This window comes from Carassius carassius, chromosome 45, assembly GCF_963082965.1.
Source record: "Carassius carassius chromosome 45, fCarCar2.1, whole genome shotgun sequence".
NCBI lineage: Eukaryota > Metazoa > Chordata > Actinopteri > Cypriniformes > Cyprinidae > Carassius > Carassius carassius.
Window position 1 is genome coordinate 16,751,519 of NC_081799.1, and position 25,705 is coordinate 16,777,223.

A 25,705-nucleotide genomic window follows, 5' to 3' on the forward strand; every position below is an offset into this window, starting at 1 on the left:
TGTAAACTAGACTGCAGCCTATAACTTCATGGCTTGAGCTCATAATTACACCTGGCAGGGAGAGCGTTTTAAAGGCTGGGGAAATGGAAGGTAAAGTGGGGATGTATTGAACATGTCTGGTGTGTGTCTGGGAAAAAGGGAGAGTTCGAATGTTAGCCCTCTTCCCATCAATACTGCGCCGCCAGACCCTCACCCATAATTGTTTGACTGTTTGATCACAGTCGATAATTAACACAGCCACCTGACGGAAAGCTGCTACTGACAAGGCTAATAGAACTATGTCAGAGATGTTGTTTAGTAATGACAAAGCCTGCATGCTAATTTGGAAACTGAAAGTATATACTCCACTAATGAAGAAGACATTACAACAGTATTGAGACTAACATTAATGTCATTTTGTCACAAACTCTTCGCATTTGCATTTAGCAGAGTTTAAGACTTAAACTTAATAGTATGAATAAGATAATGTTAAGGTTTAGTAATTCATTATTACTTAACTTCATGGATTATATGTTTAAATTCTGCCGCTTTAACTGGGCATTCACAATTTTGACGTGGCATTTAGTTAAACATCTGCAACCACTCTCGCTATCAGCTACAAACAAATGATGGAGAATGGCCAAGTATTGAATCTCTCAGTCTGAGACACGCATCCTTGTGCACAATGGCGAAGGATCAAAGATGTGTGTGCGGGCAATGAGTTCCTGTTAGTTAGTTAGAAACATCCTTTGTGGACGGAGCGCAGAGAACTCAGCGTGAGAGCCGGTGCTGAAAAAGAGCAGCAGGTTTTTTCCACGTTAAGCAGAAACAGGTGAGCTCTGAAGTACAGGAGGAAGTGGTTCGTGGTTTATAGACCCCATTCATCATCATCCACATAGTCTCCCTCTGCGTCTCACAGCTAGCCCTCACATCTGGGAAGAGGGTGTTTTATATATCTGTTTACCAGGCAAGCTGGCAGGCTGAAGAAACAACAGACCTTCATCTTCTCTTGAGACACTTCCAACGTGGCACACCGCTGGACGTTGTTTCAAAAACTGAAAACAACTAAATAAATCATACTATTTATATGTAAAGTGTGTTTCTGTGTCACTGATGTCACTAACAAAACATCCTTTAAATTGAATCAATATATCATCAGTTCATATCCATCAATTTCAGTTAGATTTACTGACTATTTCTTTGTAATAAACTTTCTATGAAAATAACATATTCACAATGTGACTTGCACATTCCCACTAGCATAGAATTTTTATTTTTAATAATTGTAAAAGTCCTGTATATGCTCACCTAGGATGCATTTATTTGATCAAAAATAAAGTAAAAATCTTAATATTGTGAAATATTATTACGGTTTAAAATAACCTTCTTTTTTTTCCAATTTAAGATACTTTAAAATGAAATGTAACACACTCATGTTGTCCAAACCCGTAAGATATTCTTTCATCTTTGGAAATAAAATTAAGATATCTTTGATGAAATCCGAGAGCTTTCTGATCCTGCATAGACAGCAATGCAACTACCACATTCAAGGCCAAGAAAGGTAGTAAGAACATCATTAAAATAGACCATATGACATCAGTTGATTAAAAGTAATTTTATAAAGCTATAAGAATACATTTGTACGCAAAGAAAACAATTTGTTCTCTTCCATGTCAAAATTTGATGCATGTCCATGACAGTATACCAAATATCTGTGTTCCAAAGATGAATGAAGGTGTTACGGGTTTGGAACAACATGGGCGAGTAATTAATGACAGAATTACAATTTTGGGGTGAACTATCCCTTTAATATGAGTGTTATATTTTTCCTGTCATATTTTCAATAACAGTATTTTATAATTAAAGTCGCTTAATTACTGGCACAATGCATGCTGTTCCCTCTTTAAAAAATAACATTTTCGTTAGTAATTTTGTCAATCATTGTGAGAGCCCCACCCCATAATCACACCATTGGCTGAGTCCATGTTGCTGTTGTCGGGCAGGTTGGGTTCTAACAAACAATGTTTTGAAAACACTACATTGTTTATAATTCTCAGTGGAACCAACCTGTGAAATACTTACAGTTGTTTCTGCATATTAAACTGGGATAGAAAGTATTTAACCACCAAATAAAATGACACACCTCAGCTGTAAAATGAATGATTAGTATGAATCAACAGTGAAAGACTTCATGGCAAACTCCAGCACGGTCTTCTGTGCCTAACCTGAGGAATTGTTGATCTTCAAAGCGAGCGTGTGCCGCTGCCAAAGTGTATCTGATTGTGATTTTCCTGGCTCCTTTTCTATGTATCCTGTGCGGAAGTTTGTCAGTCACAGATGCTGCAGGGAATGCAATGAATAATTTTAAACAGTGAGCGTGTGTCACAAATGCCCAAATATCATGAATCTTAATGTCCTGAGTCAGGGCTTCTCCAAAGTGAATACATAAAACCGGCCCACCTGAATACATTTACTACATTAGAGGTCCTTCCATGGGCAGATTTGCAATGCGTTTCGAGTGCGTCCCAATGCGCACTGGGAGAGAAAAGGGATGGAGATTTGAGGTTTGATTAATGAAGAAGGGAAAAGGGCAGTATGTCGGAGCAGAACCCCTGCACGGGGACGGAAAAATCCAGACCAGGATCTCAGGCCAAACACAAGCACATTAAGACGTGCAAACATGCACCCCAGGGCCACACACCTTCAGGCAATACGCTGCCTTCACATATATAAACACACACGCTCTCACACAGCAGTGTAAAACAGCTTGGGAGACTCATGCGTCCCAGCACTGCTCATTAACCTGTAGGAACCGCAGGTGGAGGATTAATCTCTGATATTCATGAGCTCAAATTTCCTTCTCTGTGTGTCTCTCTCTCTCAACTACATGTTCAAATTATGGCTTTCCATTTGGTTTAAAAAGATAGTTCACCCAAAAATGAAAATTCTGTCATTATTTACAGACCTTGGTTTTCTTTCTTCTGCAAAACACAAAAGAAGATATTTTGAAAAAATGTCTTAGTGGTTTTTCTATCCATACAATGTTTGTTTGGACCATATTAAGAAAAAAAAAAGTCTCTTTAGTTTTCACTTTAATGTAAGGTCAAATTCAGCTCACTGCATTGTGGGATACAGTATTCCACTCAGCCTGCACTGCTTGTACATTGGCAATTTTGCTAAATTTAGAAAGGTCATCTGTAGAAATGCTCCAAGAAAATCTGCGTTCTGTGCACAGTATGCATACTGTATGTGTCTGAGACATTCAGAATCTTCATTCACCATTTATCCAATCTATCTGCAATTCCACTTGCCTTTTTATTTATGCTAATGATTATTTGGATATGGTAGATCTAGAAATAATTCCAAAGCGTCCTGCTTTTTAGAATTGGATTTAAATCTTCGCTAAAATGGGTGTTGTGGAACCTTACTGTGTGGTGAAGTTTTGTTATTCCCAGAGGCCCGATAATTCACATGCAGATGACCTCATTAGCATAGCTAAAAGCTTTTATTATAATTAGCATTTTCTCAATAGACTGCACAAGTATGGAAGGAATGGATCTATAACTTTGAGACTTTGAGAAACCTGTATTAACTGTGGCCTAAAATCAGTGTAATGCTGGAGATACTGTATGGAACTGCAAAGGATATCCTTTGGCTTGTTTTCAGTACACTTCCTGGTAAGCAACTGAGATAAAAGAGAGGTGTGCACGTACAACACGTAGACTGGTTCGACTGTATAACAAGCTAAGAGGGCAAAAAGCTAATAGCTCTCTTTAGAACAGAATTCAATGCTGCTTGGCCCCATCCATTAAATGTAATACATTGGCAATCTTTAGAAAATGCACCAAAAGCTTCATTTCAAGTACCCTGAGATTATTCTAACTTTTATGTGCTTGTGTGGGTGTGTGAACAGTGTGTATCATTCTGTCACCGTGTTGCAATCGCATCTTGATGTCATTAGTGCACACAAGAGCGAGTGGCCGTTCCTGCCGATGACACACCATGGTTTCTTTTCCTTACTGCACTGATAAAAATCTGAATATTGAAGGCTGGAATTCTGCCGAAATTGGAACTCCTGAGCTCATAGAGAAGGAAGGTAATCTTCAAGAGCTTGCTGTCAAATCGGTTTGGTTGCTCTCATGTTGAGCAGAGATACGGGTAAGGGGACAGTGTGTGCGTTATCTCGCTTTCCCAATCTGCAGGGCTGTTTAAATGGATACCTCCTAATCTTACCACGAGGCATCCAACTCTGTCGCTTGGTGATACTTTGGGTGGATGCGGCAAAAAACCAGAGAACCTGTCTGTGATAAATGTGTCGTGAGATCAGAAAGCAGTTTGTGCTAATACATCATTCTGTAGGAGTCATTTCAGCAGACGCTTGTTGAGTGATTCTTTGAACCGATGGAAAAGGTGGTCACTTACGTCCGTTTTTAACCCATTTAGCACGTCATCCATCAATTTCCACTCAGCTGCTGTTAATGGAATAGTGTGACATTCCTTGGAAACAGGACTGTTTTAGGAAGCCTTCAAGCATAAAATAAAACATTGAAATCTGTAGGCAATTATAAAAACTTTTACAAGCTCTGAACTAACTAACTAAATAAATATTATTGTTATAAATTTTGATTATTGTTTTTATTATATAAATATAAAAATAGTTTTTGTATATGTATATAATATATTAAATCATTATTAGTATTAATGATTATTTCAAATATATTCATATATTTAAATACATACTTTATATATTTAAATAAATTGTATTTTTAATACATTTAGATTTTTTAAATTATATTATCAAACACGTCTGTGTGTGTGTGTCAATATATATATATATATATATATATATATATATATATATATATATATATATATATATATATATATACAGTACATACATACATACATACAAACACCCACACCATTTACACAAGTGTAAGACATGTTTATTAATAATAAATATATATAACAGTACGGTTCACTTGGATTAAAAAAGTACCAGATGCTGTACCCATTGGAAACCCCCACCGAAGTGAACAGTACGGAGCCGTACCATGCAGTGGAAAATCGCCACAAGTTTTACAAAATAAACAAGTCTACAATAAAACATGATACATTCTAGTAAAGGTGGTCATTAGTAGTTTAAAAATATTTTAATACATGTTAGTGCTTGTTCAAGACTGTTTTCTTATTTTTTCATAAATCATTTTAGTTTTTTTGACACTTTTCAACTTTCTCTATAGCATTTTACAGTGGCTGTTTCTCTAAATAATTCAAATAGATCACATATTTGACTATCAGCTTCGTGATAGGAGAATCTTATCACACTTCTCGAGCACACAGGTGAATGCACGCAGAGTATACAGTGATTTGTTTACCGCTCGTGAACTGCGCTTCAGTTATATTGTGCTGAAGACTGCTTAGTTTGGTTCGTAAGTAAACTTTGCACTTATAAAAGTGAAAAATAATTAATTAATAGCCTGATGCGACCATAGTATAAAATATTGTGTGTGTGTGTGGGGGGGGGGGGGGGTTCTTGCTAGTTTTGGTTATTGTGGGGGTTGTATATATATATATGCCCCATATACCCCCCCCCACACACACACACAATATATATATATATATATATATATATATATATATATATATATATATATATATATATATATATATATATATATATTATAGATAGATAGATAGATAGGTAGGTAGATAGATAGATAGATAGATAGATAGATAGATAGATAGATAGATAGATAGATAGATAGATAGATAGATAGATAGATAGATAGATAGATAGATAGATAGATTAAAAAACAAAGTAAAACAAGAGTGCATTGTGCTGGGTTTGCTATAGCTCCAGCGATGAGGAGGATAATGAATAAGGTGCTATGCATGCATTATGAAAGAGACAGAGATCATGAGAAGGCACTACCAGGAATGTGGAAGTAGGATTAGGGCAAGTGTGATCAGTTTGCGGAGGGTTCAAACCCCTTCCATTCCTTCCCAAAAAAAAAAAAAAAAAAATGGAGTAAAAAACCTCTGGAGCAAGTGTGTGTGCTCTCACAGAGAGAGCCACGGGGGGTTAATGAGAGGGGGGATTATCACACACTCTCTGACTGCTCTGATTGTCAGCAGATTCCTAATGAAGAGTACAAGTTTCAGAAGAGGCTGCAAGGAGACTCTGCAGCAGGCACGTATGTTCGGACTGGCCAACAGAGCCCGGCAGGGAGGGTCAAATGATCAGCGCACACTTGACACTGATGAGGCATATGGCTAAACTGTCATAATCTATCGGCTCCGGTGAAATTTCACAGTATCTCACTGAACATGGAGGTTCATGAGCGGAGTGCAGCTGTTTAAAATCTACACATTTCATACGGGATCTGTAAGTGCGAGGTAAAGACAAGCCAATGAGGTAATGTTAACCCAATAACAAGATGTTTTACTTGGCAAGGGGATGCTGAAGAGAGTATAGGTCAATAAAAGCCATGATGGAGGGAGAGAAATATACAAGGTATTTTTTATCTTTACTTATATGATCTATCTATCGGTCTATAATCTATCCATCACTCTATCTATTAGGGGTCGACCGATATGCATTTTTCAGGGCCGATGCCGATACTGATTATTACAGATCAAGTAGACAGACAACTGATATTTTGAAAATTAATGTCAAAATTAAGAATAACAAGGGCTCTGACAAAAACGGCCTTTTCTGGTGTTGTTTGAGTGTAGTACTCTCACACTGCACTTCTTACTCGTCTTCCTCTGTGCATCCATCTGCAACAGGGTTAATATAAATTGAGTTAAAACTGGGGCAACTGTGTGCTTGCTTCATGATTAAGTCTATGAATACTGTACTACAGCTAAACAGCTTGGGGAAATGTAAGTATTTGGCTTCAATAATTTACAAGTTAGAAATGTATGTGTAACAGCTTAACCTCTCATAATTCCTCAAATTATTTTCTGATGGCGAAAACATAACCTACAATAGTAGAGGTGACCATTCAATTCTTATTCACATTAATGGACTAATTTAAAATTATATATATATATATATATATATATATATATATATATATATATATAGTAAATAAAAATTTAATAAAATAAAAAAATAATAATTAAAAATAATTTTATTAAACTTAAAGGAATGTTTCTTGTAGTCTATGTAAATGATATGACGATTAGGGCTGGTAATGGACCAACTACCACCACTGGCGCGGTGTTGATATACAGGTGCCTCTCAATAAATTAGAATGCCATGGAAAAGTTCATTTATTTCAGTAATTCAACTCAAATTGTGAAACTTGTGTATTAAATAAATTCAATGCACACAGACTGAAGTAGTTTAAGTATTTGGTTCTTTTAATTGTGATGATTTGGGCTCACATTTAACAAAAACCCACTTTTGCATATTTTGCCTATATTTCATTCCATACACTTCTTCCTGGATAAAAAAAAAAAAAAAGTTACCAGAGGATCGGTACACAAGGAGAGCAAGGTGCCCATGGAGAATTTAGAATGTGAAAAGTTCCAGAATCCAAACAGAAAGAGCTCTAGAACATTTCATGCACTGCATAACATGATTCTTTAAAATGTTTATAATACTTGCTACACTGATCTGATTTTGACAGGAGCAGAGACGTCCTGAACAGCAGGTTTAACAGAGAGAAAGAATCACTAAGAAGAGAGCATGAGACGAGACCAGTGGAGCAAAAATGAGCATGGTGGGATAATGAGGCGATGTTTGCTGCTCTTGGCCTCAACAGCTGATGTTTGTCTTTGCGTAGTGCCTGGAGCTACGCCGAATGGAATCCTTGAAAACTCCAAACAATCCAATATTAAATTTCCTCTGCAATGCCACAGGGAGAGAGAATCATGAGTGGGGCGAAAGAAAGGCAGCAGTGAGACAAGAGGAGTGAGAGAAAGAGCGTCAGGGAAAGAGAGAGCAAGACAAAATACACTCATAGAGGGTGAGAAGATGAGATGTCAGAGGGGTACGGAGGAATTGAAAGAATGAACAAGAGAGACCAAGAATATTCAGGGATAACATGACAGGCTATATTGAATGGAAAGTCTCTCTCTGGCCATCTTCAGGTCTGAGCCAAGTTTCGAACCCGGAGGTGCATTAACAACTGTGGCAAGCCGATGGCTTCCATCAGATATAGTGTTACCATGAAAGCTTCCATGTGCGCCTCAGGGAGACAGACACATTCCTTGGTGTATCTATAACATTTCAAATAACCCTCAGTCCCATTTCTGACTGTTTATTTTACTAAAATGGTAGCGTTCTTCCATCTAAAGGGGCCATTATCTAAATCAATGGTGCTGGTATGCCATGACTAGATCCACATGGAATCTGCAAGAAACTACATTTTTCTTTCAATTCAGAACCACAATTCATGAAGTTGTTTTAATCCATCATCACAAAATGAATTATGCTTTCAGTTAATATGAGTATAAATTTTATTGTATTAAAATCCACCCCCTGAAGAATGGGTGTGAGAGTCCTTAAAAAACTTCTACTTCCTATTCTACTTCCTTTATGTGGGAATTTTCCTAAAGTAAAAAAAAAAACCACAGATTAGATATACTACAGGTGTGGTCACATTTACCTTTGCTCTTTGAAATCCAGTCATTTTAATAGGAATTCACGTGACTAGACGTTTTGCATGAGGGTGTAAAGTTACTCACATAGATTTCACTCGTGTTCACATTGGTCAGGAAATGGTTTAGTGTATACATGGCCATTTATACACTGCTTCCCCTTAGCCCACTGAGTTTTAATACTCCCTAAAGCCTGCGGTGGGTTTGGTGGGGAGTAACTGAGATCAATCCATTATATCAATCAAGCCATTATTGACTGGGGAAAAAAAGTATCCTGAGATGACAATGCCTCCATTGCAATATGACTGGATATGACTGCTTATGTTCAGCAGTGATAGGTTCATGCAATAAATCCCACCTCTGACCAATTTGTTAAATCAAAATAAAACTTAAAATGGCCTGAAAACATGATCTGTGGGAACTTTTATTGAGTAATTATTTCTGTAATGTTTACCAAGCTTTGATGACTGATGACTGGAAAAAATACAAGAAGAGTTAAAAGTTAAGTATTAAAAAGAATTGCTGAACATAAGTTCACAAATAAAATATATAAATTTGGATTTGAAATTGGAAATTGGATCAGATGAACTAGAAACAATTCTATGCAGCCACCACTGGAATCGTGATCCATGAATAAATGTATCTGTTATGAGAGTATAGATAATAAACATTGTCAACTGTTGCACATTAGTTTGTTTTATTTCACAATATCAGTCTTGTATGGGCTAAAATTAGCCTATAAGCATTAGCTATAGCATTACATTAGCATAAAAATAATAATAGCCATTACTGTTATTATTATGGCTATTTTATAATAACATTACAGTAGGCTATTATTGATAACAGCCAGGCTATAGTCTTCCAGCCTAACATAGCCTACCTGGAACCTGGATTTTTTTTTTTTTTACGAACAGGAGTTTTAGCTTAGCAATAGAATACAAAAACTACTAGAACAAAAGTTGCTAGGCAACACTGACATGCATCTTCAACCACAGGAAAAAGTCACAAAAGCAGAAATTATATGCCGTCTGTAATGTGAACGGTCAAGTTATTACATTTTAAAACTTAAAAACAGTCAAAATGACTGCCTTGGTAGTTCTAGTGTTAATGCAACGCTTGTAAAATCATACCTCTAGAGCAGTGGTTCCCAAACTTTTCCATTCCACGACCCACCTAGACAAGTGTAATATATTTCACGACCCACCAAAATATTAAAAAAAAAAAAAAAACAACGAGTGAAATTACTTTAAACCTAATCTTACTTAAAATTTTTATGACAGAAATTAAGTATTTAAGAAAAATAACCATTTTATTTTAGAGTACAACTGAAAATTTCACTACAAATTTACAAGTTTTAATTTTTGTTTACTGGCGTTAAAATATGTAGTGTCCATAAAAACGTGAAGCAGGCTCACTCCAGTGAAGTGTGATCTGCGCTGCTGTGTTTTGTTGCATTCATGATCCTTCCGTGTGTGTCGGCGAGAACGGAGCACAATCCAACACTTTTTTAGAAAAGCATAAGAAGCAAAGCAGAACTATCTAAAACAGTTTGGAGATTAAAATAATTGTGAAATAGGTAAAAAAAGACCGATTGAACCTTTTAATGACATTGCTCTGAGACCTTCAAAACACGCAACGCACACGGACTTAATTGCAATTTGAAAATCACACTAAGGATATTGCAGTTCATTATTAATGTTGGTGGGCTATATCGTTGTGATGAGTGGGTTCCCAGTTCCCGCCTCCTTCTTCCTGTGATTGTGAAGATTTTAATGTTTTACACTGGTGCCGAAGCCAGGGAGGAAGGAGGGGCGCGCTGCCGAAGATCCTTCGCCGCTGGGGTGAATCCGCAGTGCCATCGAGCAGGGCGAAGGAGTCTGCCGCCGAGGGTGCTCGATGTGGTGGGCTGGAGTGAGTTGCCGGGGGGGGGGGGGGGGGGCGAACTCACTCCAGCCCACCGCCTCGATGACTCCTTCGTGGAAAGAGGTGGGAACCGGCGGACAATCAAACAAAGTTTTAATAACCAAATAAACACAAAACAGCGCGACAGCCCCTCTCGGATGACTGCCGTGCACAAATAAAAAACAAACACAAAATAAAACCCAGGCCTGGTCCTCTCTCGTCCTTCACTGTCATCGCTCCTCTTTTGTATCTTTCCGATCTCCTCCGTGGTTCTTGAGACCGGTGAGTGTTGCTCATTTCCCAATCACTCCACCGGCCTAGCTCTGTTCCCATGGCACTAGGCCCCGCCCCACTCGTCACATTCGTGCAGCCCTAGACTGAACTGTGTTAGTGTCTGTGTGTCATTGAAACGCAAAATTAGCTGCAGCCAAGTGACTTTGTGCGACCCACCTTGTTCCATTCCGTGACCCACGAGTGGGTCGCGACCCACAGTTTGAAAACCCCTGCTCTAGAGCAACCCCTGTGGACATGTTGACTCCTTTTAAACCCCTACTATACTTCTATATGAGGCTCATGAAGGTGTTTTGTATGACACATAGTAAGAGAATGTGTGTGTGCATATACGGCAAGCTCAGCAAACACACTTCAGTGGAACCCCACGGTCAGGGCGTCTCCTCTCTAAAGTACACACACTGCAGCTATGCAGACAGATCGCCCTGCGCTCTCGCTCCCAGTCTCTCTGGAGGTGTACAGAGAGGCCCTGGCTTGCCCCAGTGCTCTGCCCTGGCCATCTGGAGTACATTAGAGCTGGGGGGATATTGGATCCCCCTGCCGTGGCCGGCTGGATGGGTGGCCTGGCCCAGTGCAACCCTTTTCAGCAGCCCAGCATGATTGATAGGAGGCCTCACTCACTGACTCCCGCTACAGTCACCACACACTATGACCAGAACACACACGCTACTACAAGCACAAGCTCAAAAACTATGACACGTGTACGCTAAACTGTGACACGCTGATGTCTAAGGAGATCGGCATGAACAGACATGCTATAATGGGTGGTACTGTATAAAGTTTTATACCACTTGATTACATAACAGCACTACATAACAACAGCCCTGGGCTGTGAAACACAACAGATGTCGTCAATAAAACATGAAAGTACATCACACGCAATAAATCAGATTTCTGGCTACAAAACTAAGGATTAACCTGACAAATTGGCAGCAAAGTGAGCTGTAGTACATTTATATTCTGCTTGTATAGCTTGGCTATACTCATAAAAGCAAATAATCTCTCTGAAAGCAAAGAGTACTTCCTAAGGAATGATCAAAAAAAAAAAAAAACAATTGAGAAAGATCAACGCAACAACATTTTTCCAAAACAAGTAAATTAATTCATTATATTTGTTAACCCCACTATTATTATTAAAAATTATTTTGTTTGACATGATAGATGTTTGACCGACATGAGTGTTTTGGTGCCATGTTTAAATAAAAGCAAATCTCAAATTTGTTACCCTGACAATAATGATATTGTCATATTAATGAACACATATTAACTAATAATTAAGAGGTTTTGCTCAATAAACTCCTAGTTTGCTGCTTATTAGTAGTTATTAAGGTAGTTGTTAAGTTTAGGAATTGGGTTGGGTCAAGGTATCTAGAACATGGTCATTCAATATGGCATTAATAGGTCAACTATAAGTTTAACTATAAGGCAACTAATAAGTACTAATAAACAGCCAATAGGCCAGTAATATGCATGCTACTAAGCAACTACAGTAGTTGGTGAGAATTAGACTTTAAAATAAAGTGTAACAGAGATAACTTATAAAACATTGGCTATGTTTCCATTCAAAGATTCAAATTTAACAAAATTTAAATATCGTATAAAACATTTGCGAACAGAGCACCATTTTCTGTCCAACGAGTCAAAGAAAACAAAATTGTCTCTTCCTGGTAAACTGATACTAAATATCTTTAAGAAAACTAGAAGCCACTGAATATAAAAATGTTCATATGTAATAAATTACTTGCGCTTCAGAGAGAGCAGATGTAACACAATAAATGCAGTCATTGCTTTTGAGGTGGGTGCTGCTGTTTGGGAATGCATTCATGCAAGACAATAAATATACAGAAATACTTTGATGACAGACTTTCCTCAGGCATTTCAGAATGACCAAAAACAACATACAGATGCTGTGAACGAGATCGGTCCACTGGTTAGTCAAGTTATCCCATCTCATAGCGCAAAGTCACATGACTTTTTCAATGTGCATGGTTGAATTTATTCAGTAAATTATGGCCGACTGAAACCGTATAACCTATTGATCTAAAGCATGTATGTACTTGTCTGCAACCAACCTGCACAAACTTTAACTTCATGTAGCAATGCAAGAACCTGTGATGTAATATCTAGAATCTCTAAAGACCTATATGATCACCATATGAAAACTGATCAATAAATACACAATATATATTTTTGGAGGAAGATTTTACTGAACTCAAAACGGTGCACAGATACATTAAAAAAATAAAAATAATAATAATTTAGGGGTGAATAAAAAAATGGTTAGTATAAGAAAATGTTAATTAAGTTTGCATGACTAATTGCCTGAGATTATACGTATATAGCATATAATAAAAGTTCCTTCAAGTGCTCCAAAAATATCGCAAGAACTATTTCTAAAAGCAAGTTAAAGAAACGTAATCTTCGCCCACAAAGTTGGCTAATAAATTGTCTTACGTCTGTGATGCATACCTGCATGGCACACACCTCAGGTTAATCCCTATCTCATAAACGACAAGAAGAGAGGAAGAAAATTAGTGAACGTGGCAGAGACGAGGAAATAAAAAAAGAGAAAGAAACAGGCGACATTTCGAGTAAATGGCATCCAAAACCCACTCCAATTATCTTTGGCAGCCATGCCAGGGAGGCTGACTTAATTAAAGTGAGTGGAAAGGGAAGGGGGGGAGGAAGGAGAGAGAGAGGGAAGAAGTGATTGAGGGGGAAGAAGAATGCGTATCAGCACCAAGCACAAAGCAGAGCACCACCGCCGTCCACAACTCTTTCTCTTTTCAATTTCACTTCAAAGGAACAAGGCAAGGAATCATATAAAGGGAGAGCGAGACGTTTTTTAAGCAATATAATTGCACTATTCATATCCAGTGTTTTTATCGTCATTCAGATAGGACAAAAAAATACATAAAAAGAGAATAAAAATGATTTTACTCGCCGCTAAATCCCCAATAATCCTCTTGTGCTTTTCCAAGTCTGCCTTCGACGTTGACCTTTTCGCAGGAATCCTGTTGCCATGGAAACTCTCACTGTGCTCCCCCGAACGCACATCATTCTGTACATATTTCCATCATCGCTCTGACAGAATACTCACGGTTGTTTAAGCGCAAATGTAGCTTGTTTTGCCCCCTAAACTCTTGGCTAATCATATTAGTGTTCACAGAGACTAACTGACCGCGTTTTGCGTATGTGATTAACAGCGCACACTAACTCACGAGTGATGTTTACAAAATCTAAACAACTTCCATTAGCACTCAAATGAATATTAATACACTAACTTCTGCTGTCAATCTAATGCTAGGTGAAGTTTTTCATGCCTGGTTAGCGTGATATGCCGTATCTCTCCTTAGTTCATCAACACTTCGTCAGCTCCTCATGTAAATGAAATCTTGAGTATGAAATATATAGACAATACCAAACAAGAGGCAGCTGGTCGCTGAGGGCCGTCCAGAAGGACTGTGGGTGGCAGATTTATAAATTCAGCTATAATGTGTGACTTCAAAAATAAACTGCTTTTAACAGAGGACAATGGCTGTTTCATAACTGCAAGATGATGTGAGATGCTGTGATTTCAAAGCAACTTTTTATTGCTGTAAAGATGCTATAGAGTACTTCATGTTTACAAAGGAAAAATATACAAATTAAACTACAGGGATACTAAAATACACTTTAAATTAGGGCACACATCTTCACTATTAACTAAGAAGTTTCCCTCAGTAAACTCCTAATTTGATGCTTATTGATAAGTAAGTAAGGAGGATGTAGTAGTTATGCTTAGGTATACTGGGTAGGGTTAAAGGATCTAGAATATTACCAGGCAAAATAAGGCTTTATGAGATGATATGTGCTTTGAAGTACTACTAAAAAACGGCCAATGTGCTAGTAATATGCATGCTAATAAGTAACTAGTAAAAAGGATACTACACTCCAGAATGAAAATGTTGTCATTAATTACTTACCCCCACGTCGTTCCAAAACCATAAAAGCTTAATTTGTCTTCGGAACATAATTTAAGATATTTCGGATGAAAACTGGGAGGCTTGTGGCTGTCCCATAGACTGCCAAATAAATTAAAATGTCAAGGTCCAGAAAAGTATGAAAGACATTGTCAGAATAGTCCAGTGGTTCAACTGTAACGTCATGAAGCGACGAGAATACTTATTGTATAAAAAGAAAACAAAAATAACAACTTCATTCAATAATTCATCTTCTCTGTGTCTCCCAACATCAACATAGCAACATTTTGGAGAATATGCAGGCAGCGTACGCTCTTCTGTGTTAGCCGCACCACAAGGATACGTTTTCTACGTGCATTTATGCTTTGATTTGAAAGAAAACAGCACATCCTTGTGGCACAGCTGACACAGAAGAGTGTACGCCAGGGGCGGAGCCAGACGATGTAAAAATTTGGGGCTTAGACCAAACCTAGGGGGGTCCAGTGGCATACTGCCCCGGGGAGATTTTTTTCCCATTTACGTCAGCTAAATGCACTATTTTTCAGGCTGTTAGAGATAATAGAATGCCTAAAAATCGATACAATGTCTGGAAAAAATGATGATGGTTACTTACCCAGTAGAGCCTACAACCAATTTTGTATTTAATTGTTCTCCAGCTGTAGTGAATCCAAAACACCAAAAATGTTAAGGATGACTCATTTTCACCCCTGGCAACTAAAAAGAGGCAACCATTACATAAGTAAAATTGGAATTTGATGTAAACTACGAGACAAATCATCAGACAATTCATCCGCCCATCTCTATTAGCAACTAATTTCTCTTAATAACACCTAATGTTAACTCGCTAACTAGCCAGCAATACAGTCACCTAACTCAAGTGTTACAACAGCGGATTTACAAACCTGTAACATTTGTCCATGGTTCGTCTGACGCTGCTTCTGAATCTCTCTCCGGCCGGTGAGGTTTACTGATAGTGTTCCTTTTAAAAAATGTTGTTATGTCCATAATGTTAATTTCAGCCGGTTAGCCAGTGAGCTCACTACGACGCCAGAGAAATAAAAAAGCCCGCCAGCCCCTGATGACAATGACGAAGAAGATTTATATTCTTCTTCGTTAGTTTTTATTGGCAGTTAGCAAACAAGCTGAGTGATGCACGATGCTTTACCATCCGCCACCATGCACGGTAATAGAGCTTTTGTTTCATTTTCTGCCGCTCCAGTCTGAAAGACTGAGATGAAACAAAGTTGAAGTTAGTTTCAAAAAACAAAAGATTTGGGGCTTTTGACAAAATATTCAGGGCTTAAGCCCAATTAGCCACCCCCCGGCTCCGCCCCTGGTGTACGCTGCCTGTGTATTCTCCAAAACGGCACTATGGTGATGTGGGGAGACAAACAAGCCTCCCGGTTTTAATCCAAAATATCTTAAATTGTGTTCCGAAGACGAACAAAGGTTTTACGGGTTTTGAACAATATGGGGGTAAGTGATTCATGACAAAATTATAATTTTGGGGTGGAGTATCCCTTTAATAATCAATAGTGCTCACTAAAGTGTTTCCCAAATTTCTATAAAACACAAAAACAGAAACAGTTGTAGATGATACATATTTCCCTGCAACCTCTGACTGATACAGATATTATGAATAATAATAATAATAATAAATAAAAGTAAATAGCAGGTCCTGTATTATAATTTTTTCTAAAAATATAAATAATATAAAATAAAAATAAAATAATAGTAATAATTATTATAATAATAATAAATCTAAATAATTTATTTTAAGTGAATTTAGGCATCAATATTGTAATGTACAGTATTAAAAAATTATATACATTTTAATATTGGCTAAAGATTATATTTAAAAAGTAAATTTTACATTTTCAAGCATTCGAAGATTTCAAAGGTAATATTATTCTAAAAAGGGGAAAATCAGTGCCCAATTGAATATCCAACATCAAATCATATTAACAACAAACAATAATAAAAATAATAACAACAATAATAATAAAAACACTGCACAGTGCTATTTCAGTACCTGATTATGCAGAATTTTTTTCACTGAAATTTTGTGTGCAAAAGTGCCACAACTGTTCGCCCCATTGTGCTTGTCAAAAAGAGCATTGCAGGTTTTGTGCCTGTTTGGATACCTGTTTAATATATTTAATATCATTGTGGATGCTGCAGGATGATTTTTTAATGAAGCTTCAGATTTAAAACGATGTTTGCAGGCTGCACGCTGAGAGAAGCTCAATGGGCCAGACTGCTGTGGGCCGGAGCTGGAGCCAGGAGATAAGACCGACTCCAGCCGGCTTGCTTTAGGGGACTCCAAAAGACCTGGTAACTTGACATCCACTATTCTGTTTGGCTAAGACCATATTTGTCTATTTTTTTCTTTCTCTTTCTCAGACCAGACCACTTTTTTTAGTCTTACTTCCAAAAATGTACCCCTTTAGTGTCTGACTTTTCACTTCTACTTTGTGTCTTCTCATGTTCTATCCTTTTTTTCCTCTTTTATTATACATGTATATCAGAGGGATTGCCATGATAATGGTCTTGGCAGAACAGATCTGCTACGCTGCTGCAACAGAGCAAATAACTTGACTTGCTACTGCCCATAAATCCACATGATGATGGTGCACACATAACATGAAATAACCCCCATATAACATAAACTACATGACCACCCTGTAGCAGATCTATACAGGTGGAGCTGGGGAAGGTGGAGGGTTTTCTCACTGCAACTGCTACAATCATATATTTGAATGTTGAGCAGCGAGCTCACTGGCTATTGATACAGTAGAGAACCAATCAGCTGTGCCATGTAATAATGATGTCAATATGTCAGATTAAGTTAGACCTATGGGACAGTGCCATCTAGAGTTTCATACCAGAATTGGTGTGTGTGTGTGTGTGTGTGTATGCCTATATATATTAGGGGTGGAATGGTACAGCATTATTATGCTGTCACATTATGATTATATATTCAGTGGCATAAAATGGTCTTTCAAATAATAATTATATTGCTTACTGCAATTATTTCTGGGGCAATATATTACACAACAAAAAGTTGTTATTGTGAAAGGCCTAGCTACTTTTCGCAAACAGTTGAGAGCCTTTAAAGTATACTCCTTTGCCAGTCTGCGAAAGACGCCTCCAGGGTCAGCACATGGTCACTGTCTAGTGGGCTTTGTTTTCAAGTGCGCAATTCATGGCATTTGCTGTTCTTCTGCAGGCGGCCGGTTATCAAACAGTGTTGCATTGCTGCGGGCGCCCCCTTCTGGATTGGGGGTGAATTGCCTGTATTCGCTGTAAGCCCTCATGCACCGAACCGAGATGTTCATACTGTGACGGTTTGAACTGTGACGATTTGGTACAAATTCATGTACATTTCACCCCTAATACATATCCTCTGCACCATTTTCCCTCTCTTGGTGTAGAACATTCCGGTGTGTTGAGCTCAGAGCACAGGGCTCAGATCTCAGAGGCAGGATTGTTCTTGCCGCACAGGCCCAAAGCCCGTTGCCACGGATACCGCCATACCACAGATCTGACCCTGGAGAATTGAGCTGCTCACCCTCAGCAGGAGCCACTGGCAGCTGCAACACAGCTGTTAGCGCCAGGACAGGGTTACTTTCTTTCTTCCTCGCTCTGACTCACCCGTTGGTTCTGTCACCCGCTCTCTCATTTCTTTATAAATATCTATAAAAAATCTATCCATGGGAGCAGAGCAATCAACCTAAGGCCCTCTGTTTCTTGTTAAAGACAACATAAAAGCTAAATTGACCCCATTTACTTTCTTAATGAAAATGTAGCTGTTATTGTGCATGATTCATCAGTGCATGTCACTTTAAAGACCAAAAATGCTTGCTTACATAAAGTTTCATCAAAATTTAATAACTTTTTCAGCTGATGTAACAAGGGGTAAGGGGGAAAATAATATTAGACAGTATTATTGCTCTTCTCCCTGCAATACTTGATTCTTTTTGGTCAATCGCAGTGTTACTATAGTCAAATATTTGAAAATAATGACTGTTAAACTGTTTAATTGACTATTGCCCCTGGCAAACAATTATATAGCTGTGCTAGTTTTTTTCTTTCGTATTAATCCATGGTCTTTTATAAAATAAAATAATGTTTTTGTCATTTTGTGGAAAACAAAAGGAGATATTTATAGCATCCAAGCCGCTCATTTTCACATCATGAAAGTAAATGGCAATTTAATGTCAGTGATTTGTCTGTTTTAAAACTTTATAGTTTATAATCATCATATAATCATATCATTTTGTGTACTATGGGAAAAAATTAAGTTATACAAAGTTAACATCCACAAGTCCAACCAAGCTGTGATTATTTGAAAGCAATTTTTTTTTTTTTTTTACAACTTTATATTTTATTTCATTTTGTAACATGTCATATCAGTCTCATTTACTTGCTTCTTCACCAAACTCTTACATTCACTCTTATCCATCCCTGAAAAATTCCCTGGCAGACTATTTTGAAAAACCAGAGCGGTGACTCAAGTCTCCCATCCACATCAATCACAAACATCCCACAGTTCTTCACTCTATCCATAGCATGATCCATTAAACCGTCGTTATCCAACATTCAAATCAAAACAGATGTTCCCTTCTAAAATCTAAAATTACAGTAAATAAATAAAGAAACAGAGGATGACAAAAACAGAGACCTATTTTTCACATTGCCAGAGCCCAGAGCCTATCCGATGTCATATTATGGTTAGATGTTATGGCTGGAAGCAATGCCTTTTATCTAATCAGGGCATAGATTTTCCTCTCTTTTCCACCTCGGAGATAACCCGATTACACGGTAACACTGTCTCTGAATCAGTTTAGCAGCTGCCCTGTGGTTGAGCACACAGATCTGTATGCAACGGTGACAGTTAGAGCTAAACTGCTGCTAAATTTATATAAAATATTATTTTCTCCGTCTTAAGATTTGTTAAAAATTTGCTCTGTCTTACTGCTATGTAAATCAATGTAAAAAAAAAAGTAATAATAAAAAAAAAATAATAATAATAATAATAATAAATTATATATATATATATATATGTATATATATATATATATATATATATATATATATATATATATATATATATATATATATATATATATATATATATAAATATAAATGTTGAAACTGAATTCACCCTCATAGAGAATCCTACTAAAAATGGTCTGAATGCAGTAAAACTTTAAACTTAACATAAAATAACATTTACAGTATTTTTACTCTAAAAATATTCTCATTCTGCACTAAACAGATTTTGTCCAATCGAATATCTCTAGTAAGAGAATGCCACGCCCAAGTAGAAAGAAAGTAGCAAATCATGTTCATGTCATGTTCAATTAGAAAATGATGAACCTGTCAATATGTTCAGCCCAAATTTCCAGTTTAAGTAAAAAAATAAAGAAATATGGGAATTTTTTTTTTAGTGTATGATCATATTTTAATGTACTAAAGTGTATCCTTAAAGTAAAACCATAAAACATGAAAAACATTACAATAAAAAATGAAGCATGGTAAACGACAAAAGCAAGTGTGCACAGCTAGTGTTCAGAAAGTTAGAAGAGCATCTGTTCTCAGTAAACATGCTGTAGAGCCAAACCCTGAAAACACTAACAGAGCAGTGCGTTTGTTTTAAGCAGAACAGCATGACAAAAGACAGTTAAATCACCCACTAAGGAACTGCTATCTATGTCAGGTTGTTTCTATTATAGTATTAGCGCTCCAAAAAGACTTTCTGTCTCTGCCTTACACACACAGATGTAAATCTGCTGAAATGAGAGAGATAAACAAGGTTTAAAACGACAACACACTTCACTGTTTTATGGGTTAGTTTTAAATGAAGTCTTTCCTCTGACGTTGATTTAAAGAGCTGTTTACCATCTACAGTATATGACATCCAGTCAGACGCGATGCCGTTTTGCATCTTTCATCATATCTAAACAATCTACTTGTGACATAAAACTGCTGCAATTAACAGCTGAAATCTGGGAAATGTGATTTTTTTTTTTTTTTTCAAATGCTGTCAAGCAAATGCTCTTTTCAGCTAGAAGTAATGCACACTTTAAAGCGCAAAGTTTGGCACTCGATTTATGTTATCTAAAAAATCAGATTGACATGCACAGACTATCATAAAATCTTCACTGTAATTCCATCTCTTTCATCTTTTCAAGCATGCACGTTATGTAGAATTTTAATGCGTTTTATATGTGTATCTATCAGTTACATGCACATGGATGTTTGCTTAGCAGAGCGCGCATGTTTTGAGTGTGTCTGTGTATTTGAGAGATGCAAGTGTGTGAGTCCTTATTTCTAACGGTAAACCAGTAGGGTTGCACATTCTTGTTCGACATAACTTAAGACAAGCAGACACTGAAGAAAACGCCTATAAAACTCTCTCAGCCTCTTCTCCTCCATCTGTTTTGTTTTCCTTCCATCTCTCCTTTTTGATGAGCTGGGTCTTCAGTCCCCCCAATAAAATCCCATTAGCTCTTAATGAAGTCGAGCTCGCTGCCTCGCGCCTTCACCTCATTTAGCACAATTGTCTGGCAGCCATTAGCACGGAGGCAATTACAGCCGAACGGCGAGAGTAATTGGAAATGCCGACAGGGACCCCAAGAAAACGGGAATAAATAAAAAAAATATTCAACCTAATAAGCCTCCGTAGGGTTGGTGGGGGCTGCTAGGCTAAATCAACATAATGCTAATCGAGGCTGATGAGGAACAGACTCGGGGTGAAGGCCAGGGGTGCTGGTGGAGATGATGATGATGATGATGATGAGGTTGAGACTGTTACAGAAAGAGCAAAAGGAATCATACTAATCAACTGCTCAGTGACACAAGGTACTGTATTGTTAATGCCCATGTAAACTGATGGTGTACAGAAAAAAAATAAAAAATAATATCCACTATTAAATGGCAACATGAAATTAAAATGGGCCACATTTACTTTCTAATAAGCATCCTCGGTCCAATAAAATAATACTAAACACAAAAATAATACCAATAGATAAAATTAAGTGCTGCCTTATGATGTTTGACACAGTTTTGCAAAAGCTCTTTCTGCTGCCATAATAAATGAACAACATTAATAATAATAAATAATGCAGGATTGGCACAACTTCTCACTAATACATTTCCAGATGTTTTCCCCCATGTTTTTCCTTCAGTGTTTTACTCAAAGTTATCAAATATTTTAGATCTACGCGTGGCAAGTAAAATATATATTCATTATAATAATTTCCATAGCTTTTTCATGCATTTTAGATTTTAGAAATTATAATGCTTTTCCAGGAAACGCAATTACAATTCTAAAATTCCACTATATTTTTCCATGACTATGGAAAAATACGTTTTTAGTATTAGAATCTGCTGAAATGAAATGTTTTCTATGATTTGAATGTTGATTTTAGTTTAGTGTACCTTCATGTTGCCAAAAACACTTTGTAATGTGGAATAAATAATATAGGCGAGACTTTGATTAGGAAAACATTAAGCTATTAAATTATTCGTTAGTATAATTTTGCCACAGCCTTGATTATTTCAGCAGAAAACTGATTGCAGGAATGGAGAAAATTATAAAATGTTTAAGAAAAAAAATATTAGAACTACAATACATTTCCCCCCCTTTTGATTAACATGCACTGATGCATTGTGCACTTTATTTCATGTTTTAAATAGAGCTTTTTGGAAATAAAATAAACAACGGTAACATTCCAAGCAAAGGAGGCTTTGTCAAGCCAGTCCTTGAATAATGAACGGTCACACGGATGATCTAGGAGTTGTGAGTGGCCTGCTGGTGCCAGAAGCCAGGACATCTCCCTTGACTCCTCACCCTACTTACTCACATCAAACTGGGCAATTGGTGGCAGAAACCTGATCAGAGGGGGTAAAATCAGAGGGCACCTTTCACAAGAGCTAGGCGGACTGCCCAACGGTCCACAGGAGGGGCAAAGAATAGGGTCTGGTTGGAATGGTGTGTGTCTGCGATGTTTGTGTGAAGGCGTCTTGGCACTAGCTTTCTGAAGTCGGCACGGGAAACAGAAGGTCGAGTCCCACAATAGTCTCCCATGGGGCATCGACAATACCAGCTCAATGACCGCAGTCAACAATACTCTCAAGGCCTTTTATTCAGAGAGTTCAATGGACCAGACACACCCAGCGGCACTTTCCGACACAAAACAAGATCCTGGCATACACACACACACACATACATATTCATACAGCCTTATATAAATGACAATATTGCTTCTATAAAAGAGGCTTTCAGTAGTGGATCTGTCTAGAAATACTACTATTTCACATCAGAGGGGACGCTTCATTAAAACTTATCCATAAAGATTAGCCTTTAATAAATTTGGATAAGTTCATAAATAAATAAACAGTATATTAACACAATAAAAATAGTATTTTGTCAAAATGCACACATAATAATGTTTAGTATGTTATGCAGATAATGTAAAGTTAGTATACAATGCTATGATACAGATTATGATACAGAGTTTTTGTTTTTAAACATTCATTTAAATGACTCATCGAAGTGAATGAGTTTAAACAAATCATCACACAGGTCAATGTATTTCAATTAATTAAGTTAACCATGGCATTAAAAAGAATCAGACTTCAAAGATTCGTTTTAGGTTTAGGTTAGGAGTGTGTTTGATTAGTTTGCACAACTTTAAATCAGCTAAACAAAAAAATATTTTCAAAAAACTGCTACTTGTTGGAGAAAGTGGCTTATAACTAAAAAACAAATCAGTTTCGAAGATAGCTGAGCTTCTGTTATGCTAATAACTTCGTAGTAGCATCGTTACATTTATTTGGTGCTCCCCAACACTGCTCTCGGTTAAGTTTTGACAATGTACAATAAGTTAAATAATTTCATTTTAGCTGCAATATGAGACATGAGGAACTAGTACTGATCATTTGAGAAGATGAAAAATGAGGTGAAAAGACATTAAGCAAACCATGGTGAGTGTAGCACAGGGCTGCTACCACAAAAATGAAAAGATGCAGGCTCCTTCCATTTTTCTTGCACTGTGCTTTCGCTCCGAAGATGTTTATTTGTCTAAAAAGATCTACAAACAATCACTTCACTCGACAGGAGAGAGAGGTTTCCAGTCAGGAGGAGATTTAATTAGGGAAATCTCATTAGGTTTAACAAAATTAAGAGTAAAACAATCCTCGGCAGGGCTCCGAGAGCGAGAGGGAGAGAAAGAAAGGGGGAATTTGGGGTTATGAGCGATTAGAGTCAGGAGGATATTGAGTCACTTCCATGCTGCTGTGGGGGGAAATGGCTCTAGATACCCAGCTGTTTTCACACTCAATTAAAGAGACTTGCCTTGCTTTTACCCCCTCTGAAAAGCAAAGAGTTAACCCTTCTGCATATTGCAACACACACAAACTCTCTCACTCATCCACAACGTAATTCCACCCTGAGCCCACGAACCATTAAAGACACAAATTGTGTTTTCTAACAAATTTGCATTATAAGGACATAACAAAAAGTGCTACTGGAGTGAGGAAACAAACCCTTAAACAACACAGTCAGGGTGATTGCAGATGAACAGCAAGTGCTGGAAAATTCATTTCGAAATTCATCTGTAAATGCCCAATTCTGACTAAACCAGCGAGGAATAACTCAGCGACTCCAGAAGAGCAATATCATTGCAGAGAAATCACAGGTTTGTATATTCTAGGTGGTCCGATAGGTGACACTGCATTTTTATCAGCCATTTACAAAAGTGTGAGAGTATTTTATTTGCTATCAATACAATATAAAAAAAAACGGTAGCACTTTATTTTACAGTCCTGTTCCTTATGTACATACTATGTACTTATTATAGTAATTACAATAACTATGTAATAACTAGGTACTTACCCTAAACCTACCCCTAAACCTAACCCTACCCCATGTAGTTACCTTGTATTACCAGAACTTTCTTAGATACACTATAAGTACATGTAAGTACACGTACTGTAAAATAAAGTGCAACCAAAAAACCTTTATAAAAGTAATATGAAAGGCTGCACTTCATGCATGACTGCAAAAGCTGTTTGGCGCATTTGTGAAAACAACCTTTGTTTACCTTTCTCACATTAAAATTGAAGAAAAGAATCTGGCGACGTTCATGGCTCTGTTCCAACACCTAGTGAGTTGCCTAGCTGTCTGCTGCCTACATAAGCAGCTGCTATCATCCTAAAATGAAACTGAACCTCATAAATGGTGAACTGAGAATGAAAACTGAGGCAGCAATGCTAAACAAGTGCTTTCACACAAACTTTTTCACATTAACTGCATCGTTTACAGTTCATTTCTATGGAGTTTGTTGTTAGCATGTTGCTAAGCTAACTCTAATAAGCATAAGATATTAACAGCTCAGACAAACATTTGTGTAAAACAGCAGTTTTGTATTTAGATCCAAGAACTTTTTACTTTTCAGTATTAAATTAATAGAATTATAAAAAATAGATAGATAGATAGATAGATAGATAGATAGATAGATAGATAGATAGAATTTTTAGATAATTTTATCCAACCCTGATCTTAGATGACCTACAATAACATTTGCATCAAGGGGCATGCCTAAAATTACTGCTTACATAGGCAGCTCACCATCTTTTGGAACAGAGCACGTGTGTTTTTTAATTGGACATGGAAGTGTTGATTTAGGAACTTACAGTTTGCTTGTTCTCAGCATCGGAGCATCTGAAGTTGGAGTCGATCCGACAGCACACTGCCCTCCAGACAGTCTACAACACAAGAAAATAAGCCTTCTGAGTACAGTTACATCCAACGGTCTGCGCTCTAATAGCAAGCCTGAGTTTATTACTCCAGCAGCATTACAGCACAACTTGTAAAATGAGCAGAAATGTTGATTCAGGTATAAGCAACACTGCATGCTTTGGACAATGGGGATCTTTTTTTATTGACG

At 37.2% G+C, this 25,705-nt stretch overlaps 1 pseudogene; it reads right to left on the reverse strand.

Moving 5' to 3' along the window:
* Positions 1–25,705, reverse strand: part of LOC132127684 (uncharacterized) — a 90,204-nt pseudogene that overhangs the window by 32,874 nt on the left and 31,625 nt on the right.